Source organism: Panthera onca, chromosome D3 (genome assembly GCF_046562875.1).
Source record: "Panthera onca isolate mPanOnc1 chromosome D3, mPanOnc1 haplotype 2, whole genome shotgun sequence".
Classification (NCBI taxonomy): Eukaryota; Metazoa; Chordata; class Mammalia; order Carnivora; family Felidae; genus Panthera; species Panthera onca.
In genome coordinates, this window is record NC_138350.1 from 28,338,067 (window position 1) to 28,350,905 (window position 12,839).

Here is a 12,839-nt window from a genome sequence, read left to right on the forward strand (position 1 = left end):
TCTTGAACAGAGGGAAGGATTGTTTTTGCCTTCCAGGAGACTTAGGTTTATCACGGTCTCAAAGAAAGTATCGCGAGTTTTCCAAGCAGCAAAGAGGACTAGGGGGTGGGCAAAGCAGGCGTGGAGACAGGGAGATCTGAGAGTTGTAAGATTCAGCCAGGAGCCTGTGCTGTAGCAAAGAGGGTGACACTGGAGGTTCTGGGTGTGGCCAGCGTGACTGTGGCCAGACTAAGGAGTCTGGCTTTAACTGGTGGGTAGGAAGCCAGCCACAGCTACAGATTGGATTGGCTATTTAGGGGGTGCATAAGGCATCAGGAGGAGGATGGGGGCAAGGAGACCCCACATTGCAGAAAGCCAAAGAATTGCTCACCCATGCACCCACACAGCTTGGTGAAACGATACACAGAATTTGAAAGGTTCCTGGAAGGGAGGCTGATGCCCTCAGTTCACTACCACATTACTGCTGCTGGTCCATGGGAGAGCCAGAGTTTACCCTATGGAGGAAAAGAACCCCTTGTCTTGGCTCTTCTAAGCACAACCTGAGTGAACTGGAATTCTCATATAGAAGGCAGGATTAAAAAAGAGTTAAATATCAAGAATATAAATAAATGCAAAGTATATATAACCTATAAACTTAATTACATTATAATAATGTATAGATATAATGTAAAAAATTTCGAAAACACAGATGCAAAATGCAGATTTCTTTTTTGCCCTGCCTACCACTTCTAGGTCAATGGAGGTACGATGTAATGTTCACAGTAGCAGTTCAAATGGTCTAGGTTTGAGCAACACCTCCCACCATGCATTCAGTGGGAACAACTCTTCAGCTCTCCACTTCTCCTTTGCTCTGGCAGATTTCAGAGACAGTGTGGTCTGGAGGTGAGAAGAATTAGAGAGTTGAGAAGCCCAACGTGGTGTATTGCATTGATTATGGAGGGACACCTGGCAGACGTAGTCAGTGGAACATGTGACTTGATTTCGGGGTCATGAATTCAAGCCCCACATTGGGCATGATGCCTTATATATAATATGTAGATATGACCTGATAAATAAGGGCAAAAGCCACCCACGTGGGGTCAACAGGTAGCTCCCTCAATATCTGAGCTCCCATTCCCCTTTGGAGAAGTGAGACACAAAGAGTTGTTTTGATCAAAGGTGCAGTTTCAGTATACCCACACAAAGGAAAAGTCATAAGATTTATTGTTACTTACAGATCCCAGAAGTGAGGGTGCATTGAGTGGTGGCAGGGCGGGGGTGTGGGGTGGGGAAAGGCAAGTCCTCTGTCCAAGGTCACAAAACAGCAGGAGATAGAGAGCAGGGTAGCTGTTCTTTAGAGTGGAGGTCACTAACTTTTCCTGGACTTAACTCTAAGTGGATATTTTATTTATTTATTTATTTATTTATTTATTTATTTATTTATTTATTTAAATATTTTGTTTTTAAGTAATCTCTACACCCAACGTGGGGCTCGAACTCACAACCTTGAGATCAAGAGTCAAGTGCTCTATGGACTGAGCCAGCCAGGTGCCCCTCTAAGTGGATATATTTTTAAAAAAAATTTTTTAAACGTTTATGTATTTTGAGAGAGAGAGAAGAGTGTGAGCGGGGGAAGAGCAGAGAGAGAGGGAGAGACAATATCCCAAGCAGGCTTCATGCCGCCAGTGCAGAACCCAACATGGGGCTTGATCCTGCAAGATCATGACCTGAACCAAAATCAAGTCAGATGCTTAACCCACTGAGCCACCCAGGCGCCCTTAAAATTATTTTATTTTATTTTATTTTATTTTATTTTATTTTATTTTATTTTATTTTATTTTTTAAGTTCATTTATTTTGAGAGAGACAGAGAGAGAGCACATATAGGGGAGGGGCAGAGAGAGAGGGAGACAGAAGATCTGAAGCAGGCTCTGTGCTGACAACAGAAAGCCGGGTGTGGGGCTCGAACTCAAAAACCGTGAGATTATGACCTGAGCTGAAGTCTGACTGAACCACCCAGGTGCCCCTAAATTTTTTTATTTGAGAGAGAGAGTGCACGAGTGCACGAGTGGAGGAGAGGAGAAGAGGGGGAGAGAGAGAGAGAGAGAGAGAGAGAGAGAGAGAGAGAGAGAATACTAAAGAGGCTTCACACTTGGTGCAGCGACCGACTTGAGGCCCAATCCCATGACCCCAGGATCATGACCTGAGCTGAAACCCAGTTCGTCACTCAATTGACTGAGTCACCCAGGCGCCCCTTGTGGATATTTTAAAAGGTGCAGGAAGAGGAGGAGCTAAAGCTGGAACTTACAACAGGTATCCTAAACTCAAGTCCTTACCCAGTTGTCCAGACTCTGGGTTGTGAACAGGGTTATCCTGCCTAAGCAGCCACTGAGAATAGCGTTGTTTTCGTCATCACAGTAGGGCAGCTAACTGGGGCTTCCGGGAAATGGTGTTTGGAAAAATAGACTGGAGACTCTTCTCAGGGAAGAGTGGGTACCAGGAACCAGGGTCAATTTGGGGCAGAGAGGGTGATAGGAAATGGGGAGAGGATGCACCCCTAGTAAGGGCTGGAGCAGGTGGGGACAGATGTGACTGTCATTGCCAGGGCTGAGGGCAAAAAGAAAGGCTGAGGGAGGCACCTAGGTGGCTCAGTCAATTAAGCGTCTGACTTCGGCTCAGGTCATGATCTTGTGGTTCGTGGGTTTGAGCCCCGTGTTGGACTTTGTGCTGACAGCACAGAGCCTGCTTGGGTTGCTGTCTCTCCCTCTTTCTCTGCCCCTCCCCCCCCCAAATAAATAAAGTAAAAAAGAAAAAGAGTAATACCTTGACTTGCGTCAGGCAGCACAGATGGACCGGTTTGGGGGAAAACAGTGGTTTCTCCCTTTCTTTCTCTGTTCCTCTGTTTACTGGTCTTCATTTTTCTCTGAGCACTCAGCCCTTTATGCTCCTGGAGTTCTTTATTGGAAACAGTTTGGTGATTTATCTTAAAAATTTTTTTAAGTTTATTTATTTATTTTGAGAGAGAGAGAGAATCCCAAGCAGGCTCCACACTGATAGTGTGTATACAGCTCAGTGGTTTTTAGTATATCCACAGATTGTGCAATCATCACCAGTAACTAATTTCAGAAAATTTTTGTCACCCCCCCCCCAAAAAAAAACGAGAGCATGTAGCCATTTGCAATCATTCCCCTTTCCCTTCATCCCCTGGAAACCATTAATCTGTCTCTGCCTCTATGGATTTGTCTATTCTGGACATTTCATATAAATGAAATTGTACAGTATGTGGTCTTTTGTGAATGGCTTCTTTCACTTAGCATTATGTTTTCAAGATTTGTCCATGTTTTATCACCTCTTTATTCATTCTTATGGGCAAATAGTATTTTACTGTATGGATATTTCACATTTTATTTGTCCGTCATCAGTTGATGGACATTTTGAATGCTTCTAGTTCTTGGCTATTAGGAGTAATGGTGCTATGAAAATTCAGGAGCCAGTTTTGTGTCTATACATGTTTTCATTTCTCAGGTATATACCTAGGAGCATAATGGTTGTATCATATAGTAACTTCGTGTTCAACATTTTGAAGAGGTACCCAGCAGTTTTCCCAAGCCACTGCACCATCTCACATTCCCACCAGCAGTGTATGAGGGTTCCAACCACTCCATATCTTCAACACTTGTTATGACCTGGCTTTTTGACTAGAGCCATCCTAAGGGGGTGCAAAGTGTAGCATCACACTGTGGATTTGATTTGCTTTTCATAATGACGAATGATGACAAGAATCTTTCCATGTGATTACTGGACATTTGTATATTTTCTTTGGGGAAATTCCTTCTTAGATCCTTTACCCATTTATATCTATATATTTATTTTTTGAGTATAGTTGACACACAATGTTACATTAGTTTCAAGTGTACAACTCAGCAATTTGACAAGTTTACATATTATACTATGTTCACTTTGCCACAAGTGTAGCTACCATCTGTCCCATTACCAATCCTTTACCCATTCTTAAGTTAGGCTATTTATCTTTTTATTGTTGAGTTGTGAGAGTTCTTTTTTTTAAGGTTTATTTATTTATTTTGAGAGACAGAAAGAGAGAGAGAGTGGGCAGAGAGAGAGGGACAGAGAGAATTCCAGGTAGGCTCTACACCATCAGCACGGGGCCCGACATGGGGCTCAAATTCACAAACCGTGAGATCATGACCTGAGCTGAAATCAAGAGTCAGATGCTTAACCGACTGAGCCACCCAGGCACCCCTTAAGAGTTTGTTTTTTTTTAATTTTTTAAAGTTTATTTATTTCTTTGAGAGTGTGTGTGTGTGCACGCGCGTGCGCACATACACACACAAGCGGGGGAGGGGCAGAGAGAAGAAGAGACAGAATCCCAAGCAGGCTCCACACTGTTAGCGCAGAAACTGATGCTGGGCTGGAGCTCACCAACTGTGAGATCATGACATGAGACAAGATCAAGAGTCCGACATTTAACCGACCGTGTCACCCAGGTGCCCCAAGAGTTCTTTACATATTCTGGATACAACTCCATTACCAGATACATGATTTGTAAATATTTTCTCCCATTCTGTAGATTATTACCTTTTAACTTTCTTGATGGTGTCCTATGAAGCACAAAAGCTTTAAATTTGGGGGCACCTGGGTGCCTCAGTTAAGTGTCAGACCTGGGCTCAGGTCATGATCTCACAGTTTGTGGGTTTGAGCCCTGCATTTGGCTTTGTGCTGACAGCATAGAGCTTGCTTTGAATTCTCTGTCTCCCTCTCTCTCTCTGCCTCTCACCTTCTGGAGTGCTTGTGCAGGTGCACTCTCTCTCTCTCTGTGTCTCTCTCAAAAATAAACATTAAAGGGACACCTGGGTGGCTCAGTCGGTTGATTGGCCAACTTCAGCTCGGGTCATGATCTCACAGTTTGTGAGTTCGAGCCTTGCATGGGGCTCTGTGCTGACAGCGTGCAGTCTGGAGCCTGCTTTGGATTCTGTGTCTTCCTCTCTCTCTGCCCTGCTCATGCTCCGTCTCTCTCAAAAATAAATAAACATTAAACATTTTTTAATAAAATAAATAAATTAAAAAAGTTTTTATTTTTTTATTTTTTTTCAACGTTTTTTATTTATTTTTGGGACAGAGAGAGACAGAGCATGAACGGGGGAGGGGCAGAGAGAGAGGGAGACACAGAATCGGAAACAGGCTCCAGGCTCCGAGCCATCAGCCCAGAGCCCGACGCGGGGCTCGAACCCACAGACCGCGAGATCGTGACCTGGCTGAAGTCGGACGCTTAACCGACTGCGCCACCCAGGCGCCCCTAAAAAAGTTTTTAAACTGGGGTGCCTGGGTGGCTCAGTTGGTTAGGTGTCCAACTTTGGCTCAGGTCATGATCTTGCGGTTCATGGGTTCAAGCCTCCCATTGGGCTCTCTGCTGTCAGCTTGGAGCCTGGAACCAGCTTCGGATTCTGTGTCTGCCTCTGTTTCTGCCCCTTTCCTGCTCGTGCTCTGTCTCTCTGTCTCTCCTGTCTCTCTCTCAAATAAACCTTAAAAATTTTTTTAATTTAAAAACTATTGCCTAACCCATGGCCATGAAGATTTACTCCTATATTTTCTTCTAAGAGTTTGTGGAGAGTTTATCTAAACTAGTCCGTAATGTTGCTGCCTCAGCAATTATTTTGTGTGGCTTAGTAGCCTACAGGGATCTTAAACTGATACTGGCCCCTCCCAAGAGTGTACGCCCTAGATAAGAGCCCACTTATTCACAAGTATATGTAAGTTCCTGATATGATTCTCCCAATGGCCCTTGGGATAAGCATTCTCACTGCCACCCCCTGGGCGGGCGTTCCCCTTGTGCATTCTTTAGATAACACCTCTGCAATGTTTACCAAAGCCCGCTCTTTTGAGTTTGAATAGACCAATCCAGTCTTAGCCTGGGAACCCCAAAGCACTCCACCTGCAGACCTTAATAAAGGCATGTGCAACAGGTTCTGCTGAGCTCTCAGTCTGCACCCCGCCTTAACCTCCTGGTGTGGTCCTTCAAGGTATGCTATGTACCCCCTCTAGGACCTGTGAGTAATAAACTTCTCTATTTCAAAATTTTTATGGCCTTTTATTAAACCTAGGTTCACCATCCAGTGCCTCCAGGGATCTAGTTAACAAATGTTAATTTAGGGGTGCCTGGGTGGCTCAGTCAGTTAAGCATCTGACTTCAGCTCAGGTCATGATTTCATGATTTGTGTTTGAGCCCCGTTTCGGGCTCTGTGCTGACAGCTCAGACCCTGGAGCCTGCTTCAGATTCTGTGTCTCCTTCTCTCTCTGCTCCTCCCCTGCTAACGCTCTGTCTCTGTCTCTCAAAAATGAATAAATGTTTAAAAAAATTTTTTTAAATCAATTGGCCATCAAAAAAATGAGAAGACAAGCCATAATCTAGGAGAAAATATTTATAAAAGATAAATCTGATAACGGACTGTTATCCAAAATACACAAAGAACTCTTAAAACTCAACAACAAGAAAACCACATCCCAATTAAAAATGGGCAAAAGATCTGAACAAACACCTACCAAAGAAGATATACAGATAAGCATATGAAAAGATACTCAACATCATATGTCATTAGAGAATTGAAAGTTAAAACAACAATAAGATACTACTACACACCTATTAGAATGGTGTGTAGTTCGAGCCAAACTCGAAAATCCAAAATGTTGACATTACCAAATGTTGCTGAGAATACTGAGCAATAGCAGCTCCCTCTCATTGCTGGTGGGAATGTAAAATGGTCCAGCCATTTTGGAAGACAGCTTGGCAGTTTCTTAAAACACTAAACATATTATTACCAGATGATTCAGCAATCACACTTCTTGGTATAGGCATACCTTGTTTTATTGTTTCACTTTATCGAGGTTTTTTAAATAAATCTTATAAATTCAATTGAGCATTGCCAGACTTCATTGAGGAGGTCTATCAGTGCCATTTTTCCAACAATATTTACTCACTTTGTGTCTCTGTCACATTTTTTGGCAATTCTCATAATATTTCAAATTTTATTATTATTACATCTGCTATAGTGATCTGTGATCAGTGATCTTTGATGTTATTATTGTAATTGTTATGCAGTGCCACAAACCATTCCCACATAAGATGGCAAACTTAATAAATGTTGTGTGTGTGCTCTGATTGCTCCATCAGGCACCTGTTCCCGCATCTGTTTCCCCCTCCTCAGGCCTCCCTATTCCCTGAGAAACAACAATATTGAAAGTGGCCAATTAATAACCCTACAATGGCCTCTATGTGTTCAAGTGAAAGGAAGAGTCACGTATCTCTCAAATTTTTTTTAATTTTTTAAATATTTATTTATTTTTGAGAGAGAGAGAGACAGAGCTCGAGAGGGGAAGGGCCAGAAAGAGAGGGAGACACAGAATCTGAAGCAGGCTCCAGGCTCTGAACTGTCAGCACAGAGCCTGATGTGGGGCTCGAACTCACGAACCATGAGATCATGACCTGAGCCGAAGTCAGACGCTTAACCGACTGAGCCACACAGGCGCCCCTCTCTCATTTGAAATCAAAAGGTAGAAATGGGTAAGCTTAGTAAGGAAGGCATGTCCAAAGCCAAGATGGGCCAAAATCTAGGTCTCTTGCACCAGTTTGCCAAGCTGAGAATGCAAAAGAAAAGTTCTTGAAGGAAATTGAGAGTGCTACTCCAATGAACACATGAATGATAGAGAAACTGTAAGAAAGTAAAACAACCTTATTGATGATCTGGAGAAAGTTTTAGTGGTGGATAGAAGATCAAACCAGCCACAACATTCCCTTTAAGCCGAAGCCTAATCCAGAGCAATCCCCTAACTCTCTCCAATTCCATGAAGGCCAAGAGAGGTGAGAAAGCTGCAGAAGAGAAGTTTGAAGTCAGCAGAGGTTGCTTCATGAGGTTTAAGGAAAGAAGCCAGATCCACAACAAAAAGTGCAGTGTGAAGTAGCAAGTGCTGATGTAGAAGCTATAGCAAGTTATCTAGAAAAGTAGCTAAGATAATTCATGACGGTGGCTAAAGTAAACAACAGATTTTCAATGTAGATGGGAATAGCCTTTTATTGGGAGAAGATGACATCTAGTACTTTCATAGTTAGAGAGGAGAAGTCAATACCTGGCTTCAAAGCTTCAAAGGACAGGCTGATTCTTTTATTAGGGGCTAATGCAACTGGTGACTTTAAGTGGAAGCCAATGCTCATTGCCATTCCAGAAATGCTATGGCCCTTAAGAATCATGCTAAGTCAAAAAAAAAAAAAAAAAAAAAAAAGAATTATGCTAAATCTATTCTACCTGTGCTCTATAGAACATCAAAGGCTGGATGATAGCACAGCTGTTTACAACATGGTTTACTGAATGTTTTAAGCCCACTATTGAGAACTACTGTTCAGAAAAAAAAGATTCCTTTCAAAATATTACTGCTCATTGACAGTGAGCAGTCACCCAACAGCTCTGATGGAGATGTATAATGACATTAATGTTGTTTTCATGCCTGCTAGCACAACACCCATTCTGCAGCCCATTAATCAAGGAGTAATTTCAACTTTCAAGTCTTATTATTTAAGAAATACATTTCACAAGACTATAGCTGTCATAGATAGTGATTCCCTTGATGGACCTAGGCAGAGTCAATGGAAAATGTTGTGAAAAGGATTCACCATCCTGGATACCATCAAGAACATCTCTGATTCAGGGGCACCTGGGTGGCTCAATCAGTTAAGCATCCAACTTCGGCTCAGGTCATGATTTCACAGCTTGTGAGTTTGAATCCTGAATTGAGCTCTAGGGTGACAGCTCAGAGCCTTGAGCCTGCTTCAGATTCTGTGTCTCCCTCTCTCTCTGCTTGCGTGCTCTCTCTCTCAAAAATAAACATTGAGGGGCACCTGGGTGGCTTGGTCGGTTAAGCTTCCGACTTCAGCTCAGGTCATGATCTCACAGTCCGGGAGTTCGAGCCCCGCGTCAGGCTCTGTGCTGACAGCTCAGAACCTGGAGCCTGTTTCCGATTCTGTGTCTCCCTCTCTCTCTGCCCCTCCCCTGTTCATGCTCTGTCTCTCTCTGTCTCAAAAATAAATAAACGTTAAAAAAAATTAAAAAAAAAAATAAACATTGAAGAAATTTTTTTAATTTAAATTTTAAAGAACATTTCTTATTCATGGGAAGAGGTCAAAATATCAACATTAACAGGAATTTGGAAAAAGTAGATTCCAACCTTCATACATAACTTTGAGGGGTATAAGACCTCAGCGGAGGAAGTAGTTGCAGATGTGATAGAACTAGAAACACAAGTGGAGCCTAAAGATGGGAATGAATTGCTGCAATTTCATGATAAGACTTGAATGGATGAGCAGTTGCTTCTTATGGATGAGCAAAGGAAAGTGGTTTTTTGAGATGGAATCTATTCCTGGTGAAGATGTTGAAATGACAACAAAAGATTTAGAAAACAGACGTGGTTGATAAAACGGTGGCAGGATTTGTGTGGATTGACTCCGATTTTGAAAGAAGTTCTAGTGGGTATAAAATGCTATCAAACAGCATTGCACACTACAGATAAATTGTGGAAGGAAGAGTCCATCAATGAGGCAAACTTCATGTCTTCTTATTTTAAGAAATTTCCACAGCCACCCCAACCTTCAGCAACCACCACCCTGGTCAGTCAGCAGCCATCAACCTCAAGGCAAGACCCTCTCTTCCAGCGAAAAGATTGACTCACTAAAAGTACATAAGATGTTTAGCAATTTTTAACAACAAATTATTTTTTCATTAAGGTATGTACATTGGTTTTCATAATGCTGTTGCACACTTGACTACGGTACAGCGTAAACATAACTTTTATATGCACTAGGAAACCAAAAATTTCATTTGACTTGCTTTATTGTGCTATTTGTTTTATTCATTGGAATCAAACCTGAAATATCTCCAAGATATGCCCATATTTATCCAAATAAGTTGACAGATTATGTCCATACCAAAACTTGCACATGGATTGTGTGTGATTGCCAAAACTGGGAAGCAATCAAGATGTCCTTCAGTACATGCATGGATAAATAAACTATAATAGATCCAGACAATGTAGTATTACTCAGCACTGAAAAGAAATGAACTGTCAAGCCATTAAAAGACATGAAGGAATTGGGGTGCCTGGGTGGCTCAGTCAGTTAAGTATTCGACTTCAGCTTAGGTCATGATCTCACAGTTCGTGGGTTTGAGCCCATGTCAGGCTCTGTGCTGACAGCTCAGAGCCTGGAGCCTGCTTCATTCAGATTCTGTGTCTCCCTCTCTCTCTGCCCCTCCCTCACTTGTGCTGTCTCTCTCTCTCTCTCAAAAATAAATAGACATTTAAAATTTTTTTTAAATTATTCTAAGCATCCTTTTTCCCAGCTTTACTGATATATAATTGACATATTCTAAATATCTTTATGAATATATTTATTCTTTTTGAGATTATATAAGTAGAATTATTTTCTTAATTTCATTCTGGATAATTCATTGCTAGTGTATAGGAAGGGATACAATTGATTTGGAGATTTTTTTTCCAGCTTTAGTGAGATATAGTATTTTTTCCAGCTTTATTGAGATATCCTGTAAGATACTTAAAGTGCATGTCACAATGATTTAATTACTTAAGCACTGTGAAAGGATTCTTCCCATATAGTTCATTAACACATCCATCATATCATATATTTACTTTTTTGGTGTGAGAATATTTAAGGTCCACTCTCTTAGAAAATTTCAATTGTGTAATACAGTCTTATCAAATATAGTCACCACATTATACACTAGATCCTCTGATTTATGTATATTGCTCTTGTACCCTGTACCTTTGCTGGACTTATTAGTTATTTTGTTGGGTGGATTCCTTGGGATTTTCTGTACATAAGATCATGTCATCTGTGACTAGATATACTTTTACTTCTTCCTTTCCAATTTGCATTCCTTTTATTTCTTTTCCTTGCCTAATTGCTATAGCTGCTACCTCCAGTAAATTGTTGAGTACCAGTAGTGAGAGTGGACATCCTTATGTTGTTCTTGATAATAAGGGGAAGCTTTCAGTTTTTCACTACTTGAGTATACTAGTCAAGGGTTTTTCATAGATAGTCTCTACCAGGCTAGGGATGTTCCTGGTTTGTTGAGTGCTTTCTTCTGTATGTATTAAGATGACCATGTGGTTTGGTCCTTTATTCTGTTAGTATGGCATGTTACATTGCTTGATTTTCCTGTGTTAAATCAAACTTGCATTCCCGGGATAAATTCCACTTGACCCTTTTTTTTAAGTTTATTTATTTATTTTGAGAGAAAGAATGCAAGTGGGGAGAGAAGAGTGAGGGGTGGGGGGAGGGAGAGAGAGAGAATCTCAAGCAGCCTCCACACCACCAGCGGAGCCTGATGCAGGGCTCAAACACGTGAACTGTGAGATCATGACCCAAGGCCAAGTCAGATGCTTAACCGATTGAGCCACCCAGGCGCCACTACTTGACCCTTCTTATATGTTGCTGGATTCGATTTGGTAGTATTTTGTTGAGAAAGTCTGCATCTATGTACATAAGGGGTAGTGGTCTGTAGTTTTGCTTTCTTGTGATGCCTTTGGCTTGTAGAATAAGTTGGGAAGTATTCCTTCTCCCCTCTTCCCCCTTCCTCCCTTCTCCTCCTCTTCCTTCTTTTTCCTTTTTGGTGCTCTAGCGTCACTCCACCTTCATAGGTTGCTCTGTGTAACTGCCTTGTTCAGTGGGGCCCCAGAACTTGGCTGAGTCATATCCCTGGAAGTTTACAATTCACTGTATCAACCATGCTTGCCTTGAAACACATACTCATATATGTGGTGAGAGCCTTCTCTGGGTGGATAAACAGTTTTCTGAAACACCGCGTACCAGCTCTCAGGTAGTTGTTGATAGGCCTTGGGGTAGTTTCTATTACAAAACTGGCCCAGTCTCTCAGGTTGAAGTGCATTTTTCTAGATTTTTGTGGAGACATTTAAGAACAAGAAACATCTGCTCAATTATGTTCTGGCCAAAGGGGAGTGAAGTAAGGGAGATGTTGTCCCTACAGGAAGTGGGATCTCGTCTGAGAAGTTCTTCAAGATAACATCAGCCAAGTATCAGAAAGGATCAAGGGGATTGGCCAAGGCAGAGTGTTCTGAGTGGCACCATCTTGTCTGGGAGTCCACCATCCTGTCACCAGCTCATTGAAACACAGAGGCTGCAGGTGCCCTGAAAATCCATTTTGGTCTTGCTTTGCTTGGATGGATTGTCATCATTTTGTTGACAAGTTAAGACCATGTCAGGCCAACTTTTTCACTTTCAAAAAGCGTAAGTGCAGAGGGACAAAGACGCCTCAGCCCCAGGAATAAGTAAGTCTGAGGTGAGTTTGTGATGGCTACATGATGGGACATGGGGGTTGCCCATGCTGTGGGGAATGGCATGGAGTGGGTGCCCAGCATATGACCTCTCACTGATACCCATGAGTGAGAAGCTGCTGTTTGGGTCCCCCAGGGTCCTCCAAGCCTGATTGGTGCTCCTAGGCTGGGATGGGCTGTCACTGGCATCTGAGGAACCTTAGGGTTGCCCCAAGCTGGAAAGCTATAGATTTTCCCCACAAATCCACTTGCCTCCTTTCAGAACAAGGCTCGGAACAGCCAGCAGTTCCCTCAACTCACAGAACACTCCCCAAAAGCCGTGCACTCCCTCTCCCTCAGCAATGTATGAGGGCGGCTTGCTGCCATCCCATTGTACAGGAGAGGTCAGGGATTGGCCAGGGCCACTCAGCCAGACCCATACCCTCATCTCACCAGAGGCTTGCTTGAGTCCTTGCAGCCCCTAAAATGCCCCAATATTGGGGGAGGGGA